The 20,963-nt window shown below is 34.3% G+C and overlaps 1 long non-coding RNA gene across 6 annotated transcripts in view; it reads right to left on the bottom strand.

Annotated features, from left to right (window-relative positions):
• The window catches only part of LOC141491755 (uncharacterized), a 45,683-nt gene that overhangs the window by 9,587 nt on the left and 15,133 nt on the right, over positions 1 to 20,963 (bottom strand). For 4 of the 6 annotated variants that reach the window (XR_012469750.1, XR_012469753.1, XR_012469749.1 and 1 more), the window contains exon 5: positions 18,197 to 18,729. The exons of 1 other annotated variant lie outside the window; for it this stretch is intronic. This is a non-coding gene — a long non-coding RNA (uncharacterized LOC141491755). Of the gene's footprint in view, positions 1 to 11,483; positions 11,640 to 18,196; positions 18,730 to 20,963 lie in introns of those variants that run through there. One more of the 6 variants, XR_012469752.1, reaches the window with a different exon arrangement.

The following is a 20,963-nucleotide window of genomic DNA, read 5'->3' as shown; positions in this document are numbered from 1 at the left end:
TATATAAAACATTTTGATATTAGCTATATTGTATAAGAAGGTTAGAATAAAAGAAAAAATGAAAGAAATAAAATGAATATCAGTTCTTTCTCTGGAGACAGATGGTATGCCTCACCATTATTTTATTTGGGATTGTTTTGGATTGTTGTATTGCTAAGACTATCTCATTCATTCACAATTCTTCACTGTACAATAATACTGTTACTTGGTAAAACATTCTCCTGGTTCAATTCCTTCACATTGCTTCAGTCCATGTTTTCTGGGTTTTTTTTAAATCAAATTGTTTGTCATTTTTATAGCAATTTGTGGGGGATTTTATTGTATTTTGGCAACTGTATTACAAGATAATTGATTCCCTTTATAATCACATGTATTTTATTTTGTATATTTAAAAGAATTCTCATAAGGAGTCTATAGGATTCTTCAAATTGTCTAAGGGATCCTTGTTGAAAAAAAGTTTAATAATTGCTGCTTTAAGGGATTGGTTAAAATTTATTATTATTATTATATTATTATTATTATTATTATAATTATTTTCCCCAACTACATGCAAAAATATAATTTTAACATTTATTTGAGGTACTTGAGGTACAAATTCTCTTCCTTTCTCCCACCCCATTCTTCCTCATTTAAAAAGCAAAGTTACTTGGTATGGATTTAAAATGTGTACTCATGAAAAACATTACTACAGTAGTCATGTTGTAAAATTAGATATAATCCCTCCCCCCATAAAGAAAAAAAGAGAAACTGCAAGGAAAATAAAGTGGGGAAAAAAGCATGCTTCAGTCTATTCAAACACTATCAGCTCTGCCTTTGGGATTCTTTATCGTAAGTCCTTCAGAGTTCTCTTAGGTCACAGCATTGCTGAGAAAAAAATAGGTAATTCAAAGCTGATCATCCTGCAATAATGCTGTTTCTTTGTATAAAGTACATTTCCTATCATATCTGTTCTTACATATATTTTTTACTGAGAGCATGCTGTTCATCATTTCCCATAAGAGAACAACATTTCATCTCAATCACATACCACAATTTGTTCAGTCATTCCTCAGTTGCTCAGCATTCCCTCAATCTCCAGCTCCCCGCCACCAGAAAAGGGCTGCTATCGATATCCCTATACATATAGATTCTTTTGTTCCCATATTTCATCTCTTCTAGAATATAGAACTAGCAACAGCACTGCTAGGTCAAAGTGTAGGGGCATTTCTTTTAGCCCTTTGGGTGTAGTTCCAAATTGCTCCTCAGAATTATTAAATCATTTCACAATTCCTCCAACAGTGCATCAACGTCTCAATTTCCCTACATCCCTTCCAACATTAGTCATTTTCTCCTTCTGTCCTATTAGCTAATTCAATAGGTATAAGGGTAGTATGTCAGAATCGTTCCAAATTGCACTTCTCCTCTCAATAATGAGTTAGGACATGTAAAAATATGTATATTTAAGTAACAATGATAACCTCATCTGAAAACTATTCATATCTTTTGGTCATTTATCAGTTAGGGTATGGTTCTTACTTTTAAAATTTGATTCAATTATCTATGTTTGTGAAATTTGATCTTTATCAGAGAAATTTGTGTTCAGTATTCCCCCCCACACAGTCATTGCTATCTGTATTTTCATCCATCCTATTCTCCCCACCCTCATTTATTTTATTGTCTCTCTTTCTCCTTCCACCCTACCCCTCCTCAAAGGTGTATTTACAGGGCAGCTAGGTGGTGCAGTGCATAGAGCACTAGAATTGGAATCAGGAGCACCTGAGTTCAAATTTGACCTCAGACACTTAATAATTACCTAACTGTATGACCTTGGACAAGTCACTTAACCCCATTGCCTTCAAAAAATTTAAAAAAGTGTATTGCATCTGACTACCCCCTCCCATTATGTTCCAACCTTCCATCACCTATACCCTGCTTCCCCTCCCACCCCACCCCCCACCACCACTTTCTTCCATCCCTTTCCTCTCCAATTTTCCTCTAGGATAAGATATATTTCTATTCTCAACTGAATATGCATGTTATTCCATCTCTGAGTCAATTCCCAATGAGAGTAAGGCTCACTCACTCCCCCACCATGTTCCCCCTCTTCTACTCCACTAAAAAAACTTTTTCTTGCTTCTTTTATGTGAAATAATTTACTCCATTCTACCTCTCCCTTTTATTTCTCCCAGTACATTCCTTTCTTCCTATTAACTCATCTTTTTAATATACTCTGCCTTCAAATTATACTTCCTCTTTGTGCTTTATCTGTGCATGCTCTTCTAATGTTCTAATATATGAGAGTTATCAATATCATCTTCCCATGCAGGAGTACAAGCAGTTCAACATCATTAGGTCCTTCATGGCTTGCCCTTCCCATACACCCTCTCTGTGTTTCACCCGAGTCCCATAATTGAAGATATAACTTTCTGTTCAGCTGTTGTTTCATCAGGAAATTTTGAAAGTTGCCCTGTTTCATTGAATATCTATCTTTTCCTCTTAAAGAGTATGTTCAGTTTTGCTGGATAGCTGATTTTCAGTTGTAATCCAAGATCTTTGCCTTCCAAAATACCATATTACAACTCCTACAACCCCTTAATGAAGACTCTGTTAAATCTTGTGCTAAATCCTGACTATAGTTTCATGGTATTTGAATTATTTCTTTCTGGCTGGCTTGCAATATTTTCTCCTTGACTTGGGAGTTTTGAAATTTGGTTATAATATTCTTGGCAGTTTTCATTTTGGGATCTTTCAGGAAGTGATCTGTGGATGCTTTTGATTTCTGTTTTACCTTCTGCTTCATGAATATCAAGGCCGTTTTCCTGAATAATTTCTTGAAAAATGATATCTAGGCTCATTTTTTGGTCATGACTTTCAGGTAGTCTAATAATTTTAAAATTATCTTTTTCCACATCTCTTTCCCAGGTGAGTTGTTTTTCCAATGAGACATTTCACATTTTCTTCTGGTTTTTCATTCTTTTTGTTTTGTTTTATTGTTTCTTAATTTCTCATCAGTTTTCCCCTTAGTTCTAGTCTATATTTTAAGGAATTATTTTCTTCAGAAAGCTTTTGTATCTCCTTTTCTATCAGGTAAATTCTGCTTTTGAAGGCATTCTTGTCCTCGTTGGCCTATTGGACAGGGTATTTGACCCTGTTTCTTCCAATTGACTGGTTTTTAAGATGCAATTTTCTTCAGTATTTTTTAGTAATCTCCTTCACTCATTTTTTCATGAATTTCCCACACCTCTCTCATTTTTCTTCCCAATTTTTGCTCCACTTCCCTTACTTGATTTTTAAAATCTTTCTGAGTTCTTCCATAGCCTGAGATCAATTCATATTTTTCTTAGAGGCTTTAGATACAGAAGCTTAGGCATTGTCATCTTCTTCTAAGTGTGTATTTTGATACTTTGATCAAAAGGGTCAAAGGATTTTGAAGCTTTGACCAAAGCAATTGTCTATGGTCAGATTTTTTTCTTCTGTTGTTTGCTCATTCCCCAATTTATGTCTTGAATTTTAACTCTTTGTTAAGGTGGGGCTCTGTTTCCAGGGTGGAAGGACACACTGTCCCAAGCTTTTGAGAGTTTTTGCAACTGTTTTCAGAAATACCTCCCAGGGACTTACAATTTGTTAATTCCTCCAAGGTCTTATGAGAGGTTCTAACTGCTCTTCTGGCCTGTGTCTGAGGGTACCACAAGCATTCTTTTCTGCCCTGGAACTATGAGGAGGGTCCTTGCTCTGCTGTGGTAGTAATCTGTTCTACTTCTGCTCTTTTTCCTGACTGTGGTCCTTGGATCTGAGTATGGCCAAAGCAACAGAGACCTATCTCAGGGATAATAAAGAGACTTCTGCAATCTGCCTCAATCTCCTGTCAGTGGACTGAGCACTCTAGAAGCAACTGCCTGGTTCCCAGGACTGGGTCTGCATTGAGGCTTGCCCTGGACTGGGCTCTGCCCTCACTTTTGTGCAGCAGTTATTTCGCTGACCTTCCAAACTGTCCTTGCAATCCCTGGGTTGAGATGTCTGGTAATCGCTACCACTGCTCTGGACCCAAGAGCCCTGTGATCTGTTCTTGGGAGGCTGGAGCTGATTCGCCCTGGCACCCAGGTTGTACTGCAGGCCCTTTCTAATCTGGGTATAAGAGACCCTTCCCGCAAATCTTCTAAGAAAATTGTTCCATTCAGTCTTTTTGTGGGTTTTGCCACTCTAGAATTTGAATAGAATTATTATTTAAAGGTATTTGTAGTAGTTTCAGGAAGGACTTGTGGGAATCCCTGCCTTTACTCAACCATCTTTGCTCCACCCCATGGGTTGAATTTCTAAGGTAATGCTGGAGGGAAAGGAGAGATTACAGACATTCCAGGCAAAGATGACAGTGTAAGGCAATGCAGTGGGAAGGCATAGAGACAGTGAGCAGTCCAATTTAGTTGTTCATTGTAAAGAGGAAGTTAAGATTACCTGGTTAAGGAGAAAACGATAAGGACATTGAACATATATGCATAGGCAATGGGGAGTCATGATTTTTGCACATTAAGGCCAGGGATAGAAAAATTATAGCTATCAATAAGTCAATCCCTGAACAAAATAGTGAATTCAAAACTCAAATTTAAGAAACATTAAATGTCAGCCATGTGCCAAAAACTATACATAGAATTGGAAATGCAAAAACAAAAGTAAATCAGTCACTCTCCTCATGGACTTTATATCCTAAAGGAAGTAAAAGAGAATAAGAGAAATTTGATTTTAAGATCTCCCATTTCAATTTATGGCTAATTGACAGGTAATTATTATGAGCCTCCCTAACGACTTTGAGTATCTAAATATCTGTCAGTTAATTTTTTATGATTGGTGTTTGACTCTAACACTATACTTAATAAGTCCATTTTCTATAGTTGTTCATGAAACATGGAATTTGTTCATGTCTTTAAGAAAAAAAGTTAGAATTCTGACTTGATCAACTGATGGATGAAGCTCCTCTCAGCAGTTCAGAGAACTAGGACAACCCAGGGAGACCTGTTATGGACAACATCATCTATATCCAGAGGGCTACTAAAAACACCCTAGAATCTAAATGTATAATATATTTACTTTTTTAAAAACTGCTCTTATATTTTTCTTTCCTACCCCATGTTTTTTCTCCTCCCTTATTCCTAATTCCTCATAAACAAAATGACTTATGTGTAAACCTATTAAACACAAATGTACATGTACAATTTTTACCAAGACTATTCATCACTAAGGGAAGCTGAGTGGGAAGGAAGAATGGTAGAAAAATGTGTAACTTATAAACATGCAAGTGAATGAATATTGAAAAACTGACATAGAATATAATTGGAAAAATAAATATAAATGAATAAATAAAAAGTTTGAGGTCAACATTAGAAGCCAAAACCCTCCAACCTTAAATTTAATAACTGAGCAATACATTTCCTGTGCAATACAGGATTTGTCTGAAAAAGGGTTGTATTCTGTGTCACCAGTCAAAAGGAAAAGGTTTACCTTAAAGTTGTTTACATGAAGTTAGTCATCAGTTTTCTAATACAGACATGATTGATCATCTAAACAGCGTAAAATAGTCTTTTAGGGGAAAATAACTAAATAGTAAAAAACAGCTTGTATGTCTATGATGTCTTAAGGTTTACAAAAATCCAGGATAATTGCTGCAAAAAGTAATATAATTACAACGTTATAGATCAGAAAACTGGTTCACTTCAATACTTGCCCAGTATCACACATTAACATATGTCAGATCCAGGATTTAAATCCTGGCATAGTGATTCCAAAATCAAGAGTCTTTCTATTCCATAGTACAGAAAAAATTTGAATAAGATATTTTTATACCCTTGGGCAAAATCTGACAATTATACTTCCATGCAGCTAAGGTTTTCTGGAGCTAGGTAGAACAGTTAATAGTGTTGGACTTAGGTCTGATTCTGTCTCAAAGACATACTAGATACATGATCTTGGACAAATAACTTCTGTCATGGCCTCAGTTTCTTCATCTGTAAAATAGGGATAATAATAATTTCTAAGTCATCATCTCATGCCTGGACTATTTCAATAGCCAGATTCAGTCACCCTAGTCTCTCCACAAGCCATTTTCCACCAAGCTTCCAAGGTACTTTTCCTGAAACACAAATGTAACCAACTTGTCTATCAAGTCAATCAATTCTAGAAGGTCCCTATGATGTCCAGGATCAAATATAAAATCTTGCTTTTAAAGCCCTTTCCAAGCTATTGCCTTCTTACATTTTTAACTTCTTGACACTTTTCTCTCTTTAACATAATCTATCCTTCACCAACATTAGCCTTTTTTCTCTTCCTCCCATACAACACTCCACTTACCCACTTCATGCCTTTTCCTAGCATTGCTATATGCCTGCAATGCTCTTCCTCCTCCTGGTTTCTCTGACTTCCTTCTAGACTAGAATAAAGCCCCAACTTCTGCAAGAGCCTTTCCTAGCTCCCCTCCAAGTTTCTGTTAGTGCCTTTCTTCATATTATTACCACTGCATTCTCTCTTTCTATATATCCATCTATCTAATTTTTCATATGTACATAATTGTATGTTGTCTTCTGCATTTGAATGTGATGAGAGAAACTTTTCATCATTTTCTATGTCCCAAATGTATATCACATAGTAGATACTTAATAAATGACTATTGAAAGGAGAGAAACAAATTTATACAATGTGTAGTGCTTTGTAATTATTAAAGCTCTATGTGAATGGTGAGTACTCACTGTATTGCATTACAATATGAATTATTACAAATTATATACTTTAAGTAAGAGTACTCTGGAAAGTAGAATTCTCTAGCATTAAATGGAATAGAATTTATGAAAAAAAATGATTTTAAAATATCTCTCATTTCAAGTTGTGCCTTAAGCAGGCAGCCATTTTGCCTACCCCAGTCACAGTCATGGATGTGTGAAGGTCCTTACAATTGTTTGACTTTCAGAGGCATAAATGAGGGTGCCTTTATGTATAACTAATCAAGGGATTCCTTCCCCTGCCCCAGCCTTGAAAACATGATTCTTCAGTTCTACTCATTTCCTATGTCAGCTGAAATTAGTTTATTTTCTGGTGATAGTTAACACTGGAAATGCATCCTTTGAACTGTGGAAGCTGCTATAGTTAGGGATGAAGTTGTAAAACCAGAGCAACAATTTGCTACTTCTGTTTCGAAGTCATTCACAGTGAGCAGACCCATGGACTCTGCAAGAGTCTTTCTAGCCCTCCTGCAGTTAGGGCTTCCAAAGGTGAAAGCTCCCAGTAAACTGTGATTAAAAAGAAACCAACTGAATAATTGCCTAATTACCTGCTATATTTAGCAAGGCAGTGAGCTCCAATGCTACCTGGCATTTCTGCCCTGAAGCTTTCCTCAGCCCCTCAGGACATCTCAAGTGCCATAACTCATAGTACTATTTGTACCAAATGCTGGGAGCTTGGCTATAGGGCCAAATATATGTATGTGTCTCTTATAATAAGGGGAGGTTGCTGGGGGGGAAATTAGATTTAAGTTATAATAAAAGGGTTGTCCAAGTTCTTTCAAGAGCCTCCTAATGGGTCTGGCTTCCTTCATCTAGTCTCTCATCTCTCCAATTCCTTCTCTAAACAACTGTCCCAGAGTTATTCCTAAAGCTCCATGTCACTCCCCTATTGCAAAAAAAAAAACTATTACCCCTAAGATCAAGTATCAATTCCCATGTTCATCATTTAAAACCCTTCACAACCCAGCTCTAACCTGCCTTCCCAGACGTATTTTACATTATTTCCTATTATCACATAATTTCCAATTCAAATTTTTCTTTCTCCTCCCCACACAGTGATCCATTCCATTTTCTGTGCCTTTGTAACAGGCTTCATCCCCATGACTGAAATGGATTCCTTCCTCAACTCCACCTCTTTGAATTCACTATTAGAATATACTGTATTTCCTCATGTATAAGATGCACCTTTTTTGAAAAATTTGGGGTCTAAAAACTGGGAGCATCTTATACAGCAGTTGTAGCTTTTATTTTTACTTGCATTTACTACCTTTTCAGCGCTTGTTCTCTTTGCACTCATTGTTTCGCCTTTATTATTGGTATATAAGTTTATGTTTTACCACGTTCTGCCCAGAAATGACTCAGAAAATATCTTTGTACAGTACTGAATTCAAGCTCAAAGTGATCCAGTTTGTAAAAGTGAATGGAATTCATGCCGCTGAATGTCAGATTGGTCTCTCTCCAACTGAGAAAACAATCCCTGACTGGCCACGGGAAGAAGAGACCCTACTGAAAATGCCAGGCCAGAAGAAGGCCATGAAAGGCAAGTCAGCCAAATGGCCTGATCTAGAGAGGGAACTGAAGAGATGGATTGAAGAGCAAAGGGCTATTGGAATTCCTGAGTCCACAAAAATGGTTCAGCAGGAAGCCAGAAGAAATGCTGATGAAAAAGAAGTGACTGTTTTCAAAGGAGAATATAATAGGTGCTTCAGGTTCATGAAAGGGAATGAACTAAGCATGCATCCACACACCAGACTTGCCCAAAAGATCCCAAAAAGGTATGAGCAGTAGGTCCTTGAATTTTATGATGAATAAAACTTGAGTTCAAAACCTTTTTGTAATAATTTTTTTTTTCAAATTTTGGGCCCCCAAATTAAGGTGCATCTTATACATTACCATAAGTGCCAGTAAGGATATTATTTCATGCAGTGCATTCATAGTCTTAGAACATAGGACAGCACCTTGCATTTCTTATAGTGGGTACTTAGTATTTGTTGATTGATTTACTGGATCATTGCAAGTTATAACTTTTTTATAATAAGATTTATTGTTTTCCTCTGTCTAATCTGTTCTTCTCTACTCCATCCTTTATCTTGGTATCAAAGTAATCTCCCTAATAGGTTAGAGTTAATTGTTTTCCTTCTCTGATGGATTCTAGTTAAGATTCTGTATGTTAAAAAAAAACTATATTGGAAGTTAATTTTAAAATTGAGTGACAGCATGGTATAGAGGATAGAGTCATTCTCAATGAGGAAGACCTGGATTCAGCTTCCTTTTCTGATTGTATGACATACTGACTGTAAGATTCCCTAGGCAAATCATTTAAATTCTCATCACCCCAGGCAACTAAGACTATCAAATTGCAGATCTGAGTACCTTAAACAAATTCTTTAGGAAAAGTTCTCTTAAACCAGTGAAATTATGTGTTATGTTAACAAGGGTCCAAAACATTAGGGTACCTTCCTGTAGGAAATATATCCCTGACCAAGTCCAGATATATATCAGATATAATGCACTCAAAGTTACATTCAAAAATGGGTAATGAGGGGTGGCTAGTTGGTGCAGTGGAGTCAGGAGGATCTGAGTTCAAATATGACCTCAGACACTTAATAATTACCTAGCTGTGTAACCTTGGGCAAGCCACTTAACCCCACTGCCTTGCAAAAAAATAAATAAATAAAAATGAATACTGGAAAGAGCAATTAAACTCAAAGGCTCTCCCTCCATCTGAGGAAGATGTGCCCACTCACAACAAAACTTACCAGGGGGGGTCAGTGAAGTACTCAGGAAGTCAGTTCTTTTATTTTTCTGTCACTCTTGAGAATGGGTTGTCTTTGTCTCTTGTTGTAGTCTAGAAGCCCCTAGATAGTGGAATGAGTAGAGCATTGGACCAGGAGTCAGGAATACCTGAATTCAAATCAAGCCTTAAGCATCACCTATCATGTGACCCGAGGCAAATCACTTAACTTCTGTCTGTCTCAGTTTTCTCAAATGTAAAACGGGGATTAAAAAAAAGCATCTATCTTCCAGGGTTGTTCTAAAGATCAAGTAAGATATTTATAAAACATTTAGTACAATGTCTGCTACATAAAGTTAATATTCCTCATTCAGGAAAACAATCACCTCTTAGTTCAATCAGCCTCTTAGTTCCAGCTGTTTTCTTAAGGCATTCATTTAGTTGCATCTCTGACACCATCGCCCCATTGATACACCAACAAGTATGAGGGGAGGGAATTTGTTTTTCTACAGGATATAAACAACCTTCATCTCTCAAATATGATATAGTGACTATAAGAAAAGGATAGATATCAACTTGCCCAAAAGGTCAACATCACTTCTCTATGTTTCTCCCTCTGCAACATCACCCATGTCTACATTTTTCTCCCTCATCCTCCCAGTACTGGAGACTCATGAGTAGAATTCACTGTTTTATACTTACTTAGATGGGTTGCAAAATGGGAGAAGTAACAACTGAGCTATCTACAAGTGATGTAGGTTGCCTTTTCAGGGACTTGAATTCTTCTTACTAGAAGTCTTCAAGGAAAGGTTAATGTTAATGACTATTTGTGAGATTTGGGGTGGAGTATTCTTATTCAAACAGTTGAAGTACATTGTCACTAAGGTCACTTTAATTTCTATCTCTTCTACATAGATTTTTTACTATAAAATATAAAGAGCTAGAGAAAAATAGTTAAGTAGGTCTTCCTTTCTTCAGGTTAAAATTATATTAATTTGGCATTCTCTAAAAGTTTTTCAATATCCTGATTGCCTTCCTTTGGATTATCTTCAGTCTCTTAATGCCCTTCCTAAAATATGGATTCCAAACCTGAGCACAAACCTTCAGTTGTGGTAAATTACACTATCATATCCATTCCGTAGTCTCAGACATGTTGTCTTTTCTTATGTAGCCTAAAAATTTGCTTTTGGAGATTTTGATATCCTAATTCTAACTAATGAGGAGCTTGTAGCTCCAAAAAGCCTGAAATATTTTTGTATGAACTTTTTGCCTACCATACCTTTCTAGTCTTATACTTATGAAGTTGATTGTTTAACCTCTGAGTAAGACTTTTCATTTATTCCTCTTCAATTTTCTTATTGCCTTTGGTCCAATTTAATCTTTCAAACAAGATTTTTTTGAATATTGGTTCTTTCATTCAATATGTTAGTGATCTCTCTCAGTTTTAAATCATCCACAGACTTGCTTTGTCTTCTATGCCCTTATCTAAGTTTTGATTAAAGTGCCATATGGCTAAGACACCCTTCTGGAAACTGAGTTGACATCAAAGCATTAATTTTTAATCTTTGATTAAGGCTATTCAACTGGATATGAATTCATTTGCTTGTATTTTCATTTAGTCCATCTCTCCCAATATTTTCAATATTAATTCCATGAGTCTTTGCTAAAAATCTAGCAAAGAATTTTATCTCTATAGAATTCCCCTGAATTAGAACCTGTCATATCCTAGTGTACCTCTGACATAAAGGGTTTCAACTTCCTCAATGCCTTCTCATAAATGTCAACTGTCCCCACTCAAAGGAACTGTTATGATTCCTGTCAAATGAGCACCATTTTAAGGAGTAATTATTTCTTGCGTTACAGAGAACTCTGAAATTATCTCTGCCCAAGCCCAGCAATACTAAAAAAAGGATAAATGAAAAAAAAGTTTAGAATCTGTGTATCCTGTTCTGTAGGAACAATGTATTCCAATACAAAATTCTTCAGTTTCTTGAAAAACTTCTTGATTGATTCAGCCCTGAACTGGTCATGAGTTTTCACTGTGCCTACCAGCTTGCTTCTCTTCAACTCTGGTTACCTGCAGACTGCAGACTCCAAGCTTGCCCAACCAAGTGAAAGGGTGATATAATGCTCTTTAGAAATACAACTAAAACTTCTGGTACCTAGATGGTAGAGAAGGAAATGAACCATTTTAAGTCCAGCAAATTCCTCACCAAACAACTTGCTTCAGAATTGATCTAGAAGTATGAAATGGAAGAGAGGGGACTGAAGAAAAGGAGGAGCTATTAAGGAAGGCAGTGTTCATAATTTAAACATTTGTGGAGAGGGAAAGGGGGGGAATAAATAAGAATAAGTGAAGAATAAATAAGGGAAAAATGGAGGGTTGGGAAATACAATTAATTATCATAATTATAAATATGAATGGGATGGACTTATTTATAAAAAAGAAACAGGTAGCATAATAAATTAAAAACCAGAATCTTACAATTTGTTTATAAGAAGCACATTTGAAGCAGATAGATATAGACAGGATAAACGTAAGGGGATGGAGAAAAATCTATTATGCTTTATCTAAAGCAAAAGAAGTGAGGGCAGCAATCATGATTTCAAAAAAACAAAAACAAAAATAGATCTAATTGAAAGAAAGAAATAAACTATAATTGACTGAAAAAGTATCATAGTCAATGAAATATTATCAATACTAAACACATATGCACCAAATGGTATAATATCAAATTTTTCAGAGTTGAATGAATTACAGAAGAAAATTAATAATATAGCTATACTAATGGGGGGACCTCAACGTTTCCTCTCTAAACAAAAAACAAACAAGAGGTTAAAGCTGTGAATAAAATTCTTGAAAAGTTAGAAATGTTAGATCTCCAGAGAAAATTGAATAGGACATAAAAATCTCAAAACTGAATGCAGAAAAAGCAGAAATAGAAAACCCATCCTTATCAGATATAATGCACTCAAAGTTGCATTCAAAAATGGATAATGAGGGGTGGCTAGTTGGTGCAGTGGAGTCAGGAGGATCTGAGTTCAAATCTGACCTCAGTCACTTAATAATTACCTAGCTGTGTAACCTTGGGCAAGCCACTTAACCCCACTGCCTTGCAAAAAATAAAATAAATAAATAAAAATGAATACTGGAAAGAGCAATTAAAATTAATTGAAAATTAAATAATCTAATTCTAAAAACAAGTAAAAAACGCAAAGAAACAAAAAATAGAAACAATCAATTTCATTAAAGTAAATTACAATGAGACAACATACCAAAATTTATGCAAGGAAATTTATTGGGAGAAAATTTATATCTTTAATTGCATATAGCAAGAAAAATAGAGAAAAAGCAGATCAATTAATTAGGCATGAAACTAAAAAAAACTAGAAAAAAGAATAAATTCAAAATTTGCAACTAAACACCAATTCTATTGGTGTTTATTATATTATTATATTATATTGGTGCAACTAAACACCAATTATATTGGTAAACACTAAATTAGAAATCCTGAAAATCAAAGGAGAGATAAATAAAATTAAAAATAATAAAATCATTGAACTAATAAATAAAGCTAGAAGCTGACTGCAATAAAAAAGCCCCAAATAGATAAAGTATTGGTTTATTTGATTTAAACAAGAAGAAAAATAAATGACATATCAAAAATGAGAGGTATGAATTCATACCAACAAAGATGAAATTAAGGCAATTATTAGATGCTATTTTACCCAATTATATGAAAATAAATTTTACAATCAAAATGAAATGGATCAATATCTACAAAAATATAAATCACCCAGATTTGTGGGAGAAATAAAATATTTAAATGGCTCACTTAGAAAAAAAATTGAACAAACCATCAATGAACTTGAAAGAAAAAATTCCCAGGATTGAGTTGATTCAAAAGCAAATTCTACCATGCATTTCTACTAGTAAAAATAATTAATCTCAAAATTATATAAACCATTTGGAAAAATGGACAAAGGAGTCCTTCCAAATACCATACAATTATGGTGTTGATACCCAAACAGGAAAAAGATTATAGACCAATTTTCCTAGTGAATGATGAAAAAACTTTTAAATAAACTAACAAAGAACTTACATCAATATGTCTCAAGGTTCTTACATGATAACCAGGTGAAATTTATTCCAGGAATGCAGTGTTGGTGCAATATTAAGAAATTAGCATATTTTAGCATAATTGCATATTAGTATAATTGGCCTTATCAATGAACAACAGAACAATCAACAACAAAAATCATATGATTATCTCAATAGAAGTAGAAAAAAATCTTTGACAAAAATAGCAACCATTCCTATTAAAAACACTAGATATCATAGGAATAAATGAAATTTACCTTAAAAAGTTAAGTAATATCTATCTAAAACCATTAGCAAGCATTATGTGTAATGGGGCTAAGTTGCAAGCCTTCCCAGTACAATCAGGAGTGAAGTAAGGATGCTTATCACCTCTATTATTAAATATTGTATGAAAAATGTTAGCTATAACAATCAGATAAGAACAAGAAATTAAAGGAATTACAATAGGCAATGAAAAATAAAACTATATCTCTTTCTGATGATATGCTGTTATACTTAAAAAAATCCTAGAGAATCAACTGAAAAACTACTTGAAATTATTAACAAGTTTAGCAAAGTTTCAGGATACAAAATTAACTTACATAAATTATCAGCGTTTCTATATATTACCAACAAAATCTAGTAGCAAGAAATGGAAAGAGAAATTCCATCTAAAATAACTGTAGATAGACAATATGAAATACTTAGGAATCTACCTGCCAAGACAAACTCAATAACTATAAGAACACAACTCTAAGATATTTTTTTCACACAATTAAAGTCATATCCTATCAACTGGAAAAATATTAATTATTCATGGATATGTCAAACATAATGAAAATTCTTATTTATTTATTCCATGCTATGCCAATTAAACTGTCAAAAAATTAACTTATAGAGCTAGAAAAAAAATAACAAAAATTTTCTGGAAGAACAGAAGTTCAAGAATATCAAGAAAATCAATGAAAGAAATGTGAAAGAAGATGGTCTAGCCATACCAGATATCAAACTGTATTATAAAGTGGTAGTTATCAAAACAATCCATTACTGACTAAGCAATAGAGTGGAGAATCAATTGAATAGATTAGGTACAAATTATCTTATAGCAAATAACCATCTATAATAATCTGATATATGATAAACCCAAATTCATTATTTGACCCAAAAAATGGAACAAAAATTCATTAATTGGCAAGAACTGCTGGAAAATTGGAAAACAGTATGGCAGAAACTAGGTACAAGCCAACCTCTCACATCTTATGGCAAGATAAGGTCAAAATGGGCACAAGATTTAGATATAAAGCAGTACCATAAGCAAATTAAATCTGTCAGATTTATGGATAAGGGAAGAATTTGGGACCAAGAAAGATATAGAGAGCATTACAAAATATATTATAGATAATTTTTATTATATAAAATTTACAAGTTTTTGCACAAACAAATCCAATGCAACCAAAATTATAAGGAACACAGAAAACTGGAGGGGGGAGAATTTTTCAACAAGTGTTTCTGACAAAGGTCTCATTTCTCAAATATATAGAGAAATGAGTCAAATTCATAAAATTGAAAGATATTCCCCAATTGAAAAATGGTTAAAGGATATGAACAGGCCATTTTTGGGGGGAGAAGAAATCAAAGCTATCTCTAGTCATATTTTGAAAAATTCTGAATCACTATTTGTTTGCTTTTTTCTAAATCACTGTTAATCAAGAAAGGCAAATTAAAACAACTCTAAGGTACCATCTCACACCTCTCAGAGTGGCTAATATAAGAAAAAAGGAAAATCTTAAATGATAGCATTGGGAAAACTCAGACATTAATACACTTGTGAGTTGATCCTACCATGCTAGAGAACAATTTGGAACTATGCCCAAAGGGCTACAAAACTGTGCATACCCCTTGATTTAGCAATACCACTATATTCCCAGAGACATCCCAAAAAAGGGGAAATGACCTGTTTTTATAGCAATATTTATAACAGCTCTTTTGTAGTAACTAGCAACTAGAAATTGAAAGGATACTCATCAATTGGAGAATGGCTAAACAAACCATGTTATATTGTTATAATGGAACATTATTATGTTATAATGGAATATTATTTTGCTATAAGAAATGACCAGAAGAATGATTTCAGAAAAACCTGGAAAGACTTAAATGAACTGATGCACATTGAACTGAACAGACCCAGGAGAATGCTGTATACAGCAACAGTAACATTGCTCAATGAAGAATTTTTAATGATTTAGCTATTCTCCACAATACAATGATCCAGGACAATCCCAATGATGCTATCTTCAGATAAAGAACTGATATTAATTGAATATTGACTAAAGCATACTATTTTTCACTTTCTTTTTTTCTCTTTTATTGAAATATTCTTGTAAAAATGACTTAAATGGAAATGTTTTACATAACTGTACATATATAATTTATATTTGTTTACTTACTGTCTGGGGGGAAGGCACAAAAGAAGGAAGGGATGAAATTTGGAACTCAAAGTAATATTAGCATTAAAATATTAGAAAAAGAAATCTATCTAAGTAACTTCTGTTTATTAGGAAAAGACTAGATCCCTAAAGAGGCTCTTTAGCAGCTAAGTGGCACAATAAATAAAGCATCAGGAAGAGTGATTTTCGTGAGTTCAAATCTAATCTCAGATGCTTATTAGTTTTGTGACCTTGGGCAAGTCACTTAACTCTGTTTACCTCAATTTCCTCATCTATCAAATGAACTGAAGAAGAAAATGACAAACCACTCCAGTATGTTTGCCAAGAAAATCCCAAATGGGGTCATGAGAAGTAAAACAGGACTGAAAGAATTGATCAACAACAATAGAATCCTAAATCAAAACTGTATTGAGAATTCTGGGTCTTGTTTCCCATTTAAGTTATAAATTTGCAATATATTCCATTATATTGAAATCAGTTTGGTTCTTTCTGTTTCTGCCTTTCTGTTATCTCTAAGAGACATTTTTGTTTGCATCATGCAGAGAACAAATATAAAGCTCCTCATTTAGAGAAATGGAATCTATTGTCTATTGTAATTAGTAGTGAGGATTGTATCAACTAAACAGTAGCATTAAGCCCAAAGCACAGATATTATCATTACAGAGCATTTAGAAGACCTCTTAAAAGTTTTCACTGACACAGAAAATCAAGGCACGATTTTTTTTTACTTTAAACAGTAAAGGGTCATGCTTAATGACTTAGTGACTCATTCTTTCTCACTTCTACTAGCTGAAATCCTTTTTTAAGAAGTAATTTAGGTGTCACCTTTTTGAAGTCATGATATGATTTAATCTCATTTAAAGAATTCTGACCTGGACATAAGCCAAGCAACCATCTAGTCCAAGCTCCTTCTTTTAAAAATGAGAAAACTGTGGCCCCAGACAACTTAACTACCTTTTTTTTTTTAACCAAAGACACATAGTTAATACATAGCAGAGAAAGGTTTGGAAATTCTAGATTCATTGACTTAAAAGTCAGAGCTTATTCTGCTTCACCAATTTGCCTCTCCTTCAGAATGCTATCACATTCTATTTTTTATAGTACAATAGCTTATAAGTTCCTTGAGGACAAGAACTGTGTCATTTTTCATTTTAATATCAATGGTACCCTGAACAGTGACTTGAATATAAAAGGTACTAAATAAGTCATAGAATGCAACATTCTAGAATCTTATAAAAGAGTCAGTAACAACTGCTCTCTATTCCTCCTCTCAAATTTACACAAAATCTTTATAACATTATCCATGAATGGAGAGCATACTCAAGTGCCTAGAACTGGAAGTCCAATTAGGAGGCTGTTGCAACTATCCAAGCAAATGATGATGAGGGATTGAACTATGTTGGTGGTCATATGAATGGAGAGAAGAGAATATAGGCAACACTATCAAAAGACTTGACAACTGATTCAATTTGAAGTGTGAGAAAGATAGAAGAGTCAAAGGTGTCTCTGAGGTTATGAACTGAGTAATTGTATTTATGGTTATACCCTCTACAGAAATAGAGAAATATAGAGAAGATGAATTTGGGAGTGAGGAATGAGCAGGGAGACATGGAAATAATGAGCTCTGAAAGAACAACTCAGAAAGAATCATAGCTAGCAGAAATGATATTTCTCTCTCTCTCTCTCTCTCTCTCTCTCTCTCTCTCTCTCTCTCTCTCTCCCTCCTTCATTATCTGTCTCTGTCTCTGTTTCTGTCTGTGTCTCACACTTTCTCTCATTTTCTGAATATCTGTCTGTCTCTGTCCCTCTCTCACTTCCTCTCTCATTCTCTATATATCTCTCTCTGTCTCTCCCCCCACCCCCCTCTACTTTGATTATTCAGAGGAGTTCAATTCATTGTTTTATTGCCCATTGCCTTAAACAATCACTAGTAAAAGATAGCATAAGATTAACAGGTTTGTGAAGAAAGTTGGGCAATATCTGTGTCACTTCTTCTGGAGAAATGCAGTCACAGAGTATTAAAAAGAATAGTGCTTATAATGCAGGGATTTTATTAGCAATGGGACTTTGCCTATTTTAAAATGAGCTGTGAGAGAGAGAGAGAGAGAGAGAGAGTAGGTCAAAGTAATTGTGTTCCAAATCAAATAAGAAGAGACAACAGCTTTTTATTCTTGGCTTTTATTTTCTTTGTTTTGCTCCATATTTTGGCATTGTTTTAGTTATGGTTTATAAAATGAATGTACTTGGTTGTTTAAATAGATATTTGTTTTTTTGACAACACAGATGTGATATTTTACTGCAGATTTCTTAGATGTCCAAGCTTAAAACAATAGAAAAAACAAAAGGTAGTACTGCTATCCCAAGAAACAGTCACTGAATCACCTTGTGGTACTGGACAGAACTTGAAACTTTCTATATATCACAAGATACATCATAGCATTCAAGCAGGGCAAACATTGTCCCAGTTTTCAAAAAGGGAGAAAAATAGTTTCCAAATTATAGGTCAGTAATCCTTGGGAAAAAATTCCAAAACAGATCATAAACAGATGGTTATAGAACCCAAACTATTTTCCAGGCAAATTGATAGGATTTGATATTCCTTATACCTTTCAAGCAATTGTAAAATTATATTGGCTGTGATTCGTCAAGGAAGTCTGCATGCTTCTTTCTCATAATTTCATTAAGGATGACCTTGATAGTTGTATAAGTTGCACTCAGAAAAAGCTTAAAAAGAGAAGAAAGTAGGTATATAGGTAGGTAGTAATTAGTGTTTACTTAATTGCCTTTTTTTTTGGTAGTAATACCATCAACAGTCTTCTAGGGTTACTTGGTATGACAGAATAGTGGCATCCCAAGAATAGAAGTTAATGGATCATCAAAAGGGCTGAAAGGCAGTTATTTGACTATAGTATCTTACCAACCCAGTACCACACCCAAAAAAACAATAAAGATTTCATCAAAGAGATTAAAGGAAGTAGGCAGTTAAATAGTGAGTGCAAAGAACATTGGCTATAGAGAAATTTCATATTACTTTGGTACCTATAAAATATTGATAGATCTAGATGGTGATTTCTACCACTCTATGTAGACTCTGGCACAGTATGGAGATTATTAGATCTGGAATCAAGAAGAATTGGGTTCAAATCTTGCCTGAGGCACAAGTTGTTTGATCCTGGGAAAATACTTTAACCTTTATCTGAATCAATATCTTCATTTGTAAAATGAGGATAAAATGAGTCCATATTTGTAAAGCACTTTGGAAACATTAAAACATCATAAAAATGCTAGCCAGCAATTCTTTCAAAATGTTGAACACAGGCCAAGTTGTGGATGTCCTGCAATACACATTACAGAAAGGAGTTACTACATCAGTGAGATCACAAATCTATCCAAACCTTGACATATATAACACAGATAGATTTGGCATTTCCCCTCCAAGATTGTTTTTTATTGAACTAAGTAAAGGCAATATAGTGTAGTGGAAAGTTCACAAGAACTATTATCAGAAGAGCTGAATTTAAACGTTTTGACATTATGGATTGTATGACTTTGAGCTAGTCATTTACTCTCTCCTAATTTGAATAAAAGGATCTGCTAGTTTATTAATCTCTCTGAACCTCAGTTTCTTCATCTGTTAAGCAAGAAAAGCAACGATAAAAATATCTTCCCTTTTCTTCTCACAGTATTGTTGAGATGAACAAATGATATAATATAGACAAACATCTTTTATAAAGAGCTGTGGAACAGAAAAAGCAATGGATTTTAAGTCTGAGGATGAGAGTTCAAATTAAATTCTGCTTCTTCATTTGTGTGACCTTGGAAAATCTCCTCTGTACTTTCATTTCCTCAAGTGTAAAAAAGAGTTTTGGACTAGATGATCTTTAAGATCTCTTCAACCTCTAAATCTATTATCCTATAAGTTTATAGTTAAATATGAGATATCATATATGATTCTAATTATTCTAAATTGTGGTAGAAGAAAGGGAAAAAAAAGTAGTGAGTAGATTCCTTGGCTTTATTTCCATTAACCTGAATTAACTCCCTGGGGACCTTGGACAAGTCACTTCCTATTTCTATTTCATTTAGGCATTAGTGAGGCAGGTGGTGATCTTTTTCTTGCTCAATAGGGTGCTATAAGACTTTGTTTGGTTATTTAAGGAGCTTTTGCTATTGCTGGAGAAATGGGTTCTCTATGAGTGCCAAATGTCAATAGCACCATGAAAAGGAAATGCATACAAGGGCAGCCTAGAGGGTAGAAGGCGTGCTTACTGCAGACTAGTTTGGACTTCATAATTAAGCTTAAAGATCCAGAGATGAAAAAGGAAATAGAAAAAGAATGGAAGATAAGGGCTGCTGCTTTCTCTTATATATATATGTATATATATATATATATATATATATATATATGTATATATACATATATATATATATCTCCAGTTGCATTTTATTTGGATTTTTGATTTTCCCTGATGTACTGGGTAACTGCTACACTTGTACAACTTGGTGAGAATCCTAAGATGAGTAGAGAGCCAGATGACTCCTGAAAAGTCAAATTTTTGCTCTTTGCAGTGGAAAAAGGGATGGGAAAGAGGGCTTCAGAATACATCCTACCTCAGAGATATTGGGTGTTGCAATGAGTCAGCTTTTAAGCCTAAGACACAACCTTTTTAACCAGCCTGGAAAATAGCCACCAACCTTTTGACCTTCACCAAAGCCATCAGAAAAATTAAATAATTTGTTAAAGGGCACCAATAACCTGAAATGAGATATTTAATAAATGAAGGGGAAAACCAATATTTATAAACCTGGGTCATAGTCACTGAGAGGCTAACCAGAAGTACTCAAATTTCCAGAGGAACTAGGCAAAGCTTTACCACAAAGCTTGAAGAGATCCTGGAGGTCATTGAACACAACTCTCTCATTTTACAAGTGAGAAAACTAAAACTGAGAGAGATTAC

The sequence above is a fragment of the Macrotis lagotis genome, chromosome 6 (genome assembly GCF_037893015.1).
Source record: "Macrotis lagotis isolate mMagLag1 chromosome 6, bilby.v1.9.chrom.fasta, whole genome shotgun sequence".
In the NCBI taxonomy this organism is placed as follows: Eukaryota; Metazoa; Chordata; class Mammalia; order Peramelemorphia; family Peramelidae; genus Macrotis; species Macrotis lagotis.
Note: the sequence above shows the minus strand (reverse complement) of the source record. Positions and strands in the feature narration are given on the sequence as shown.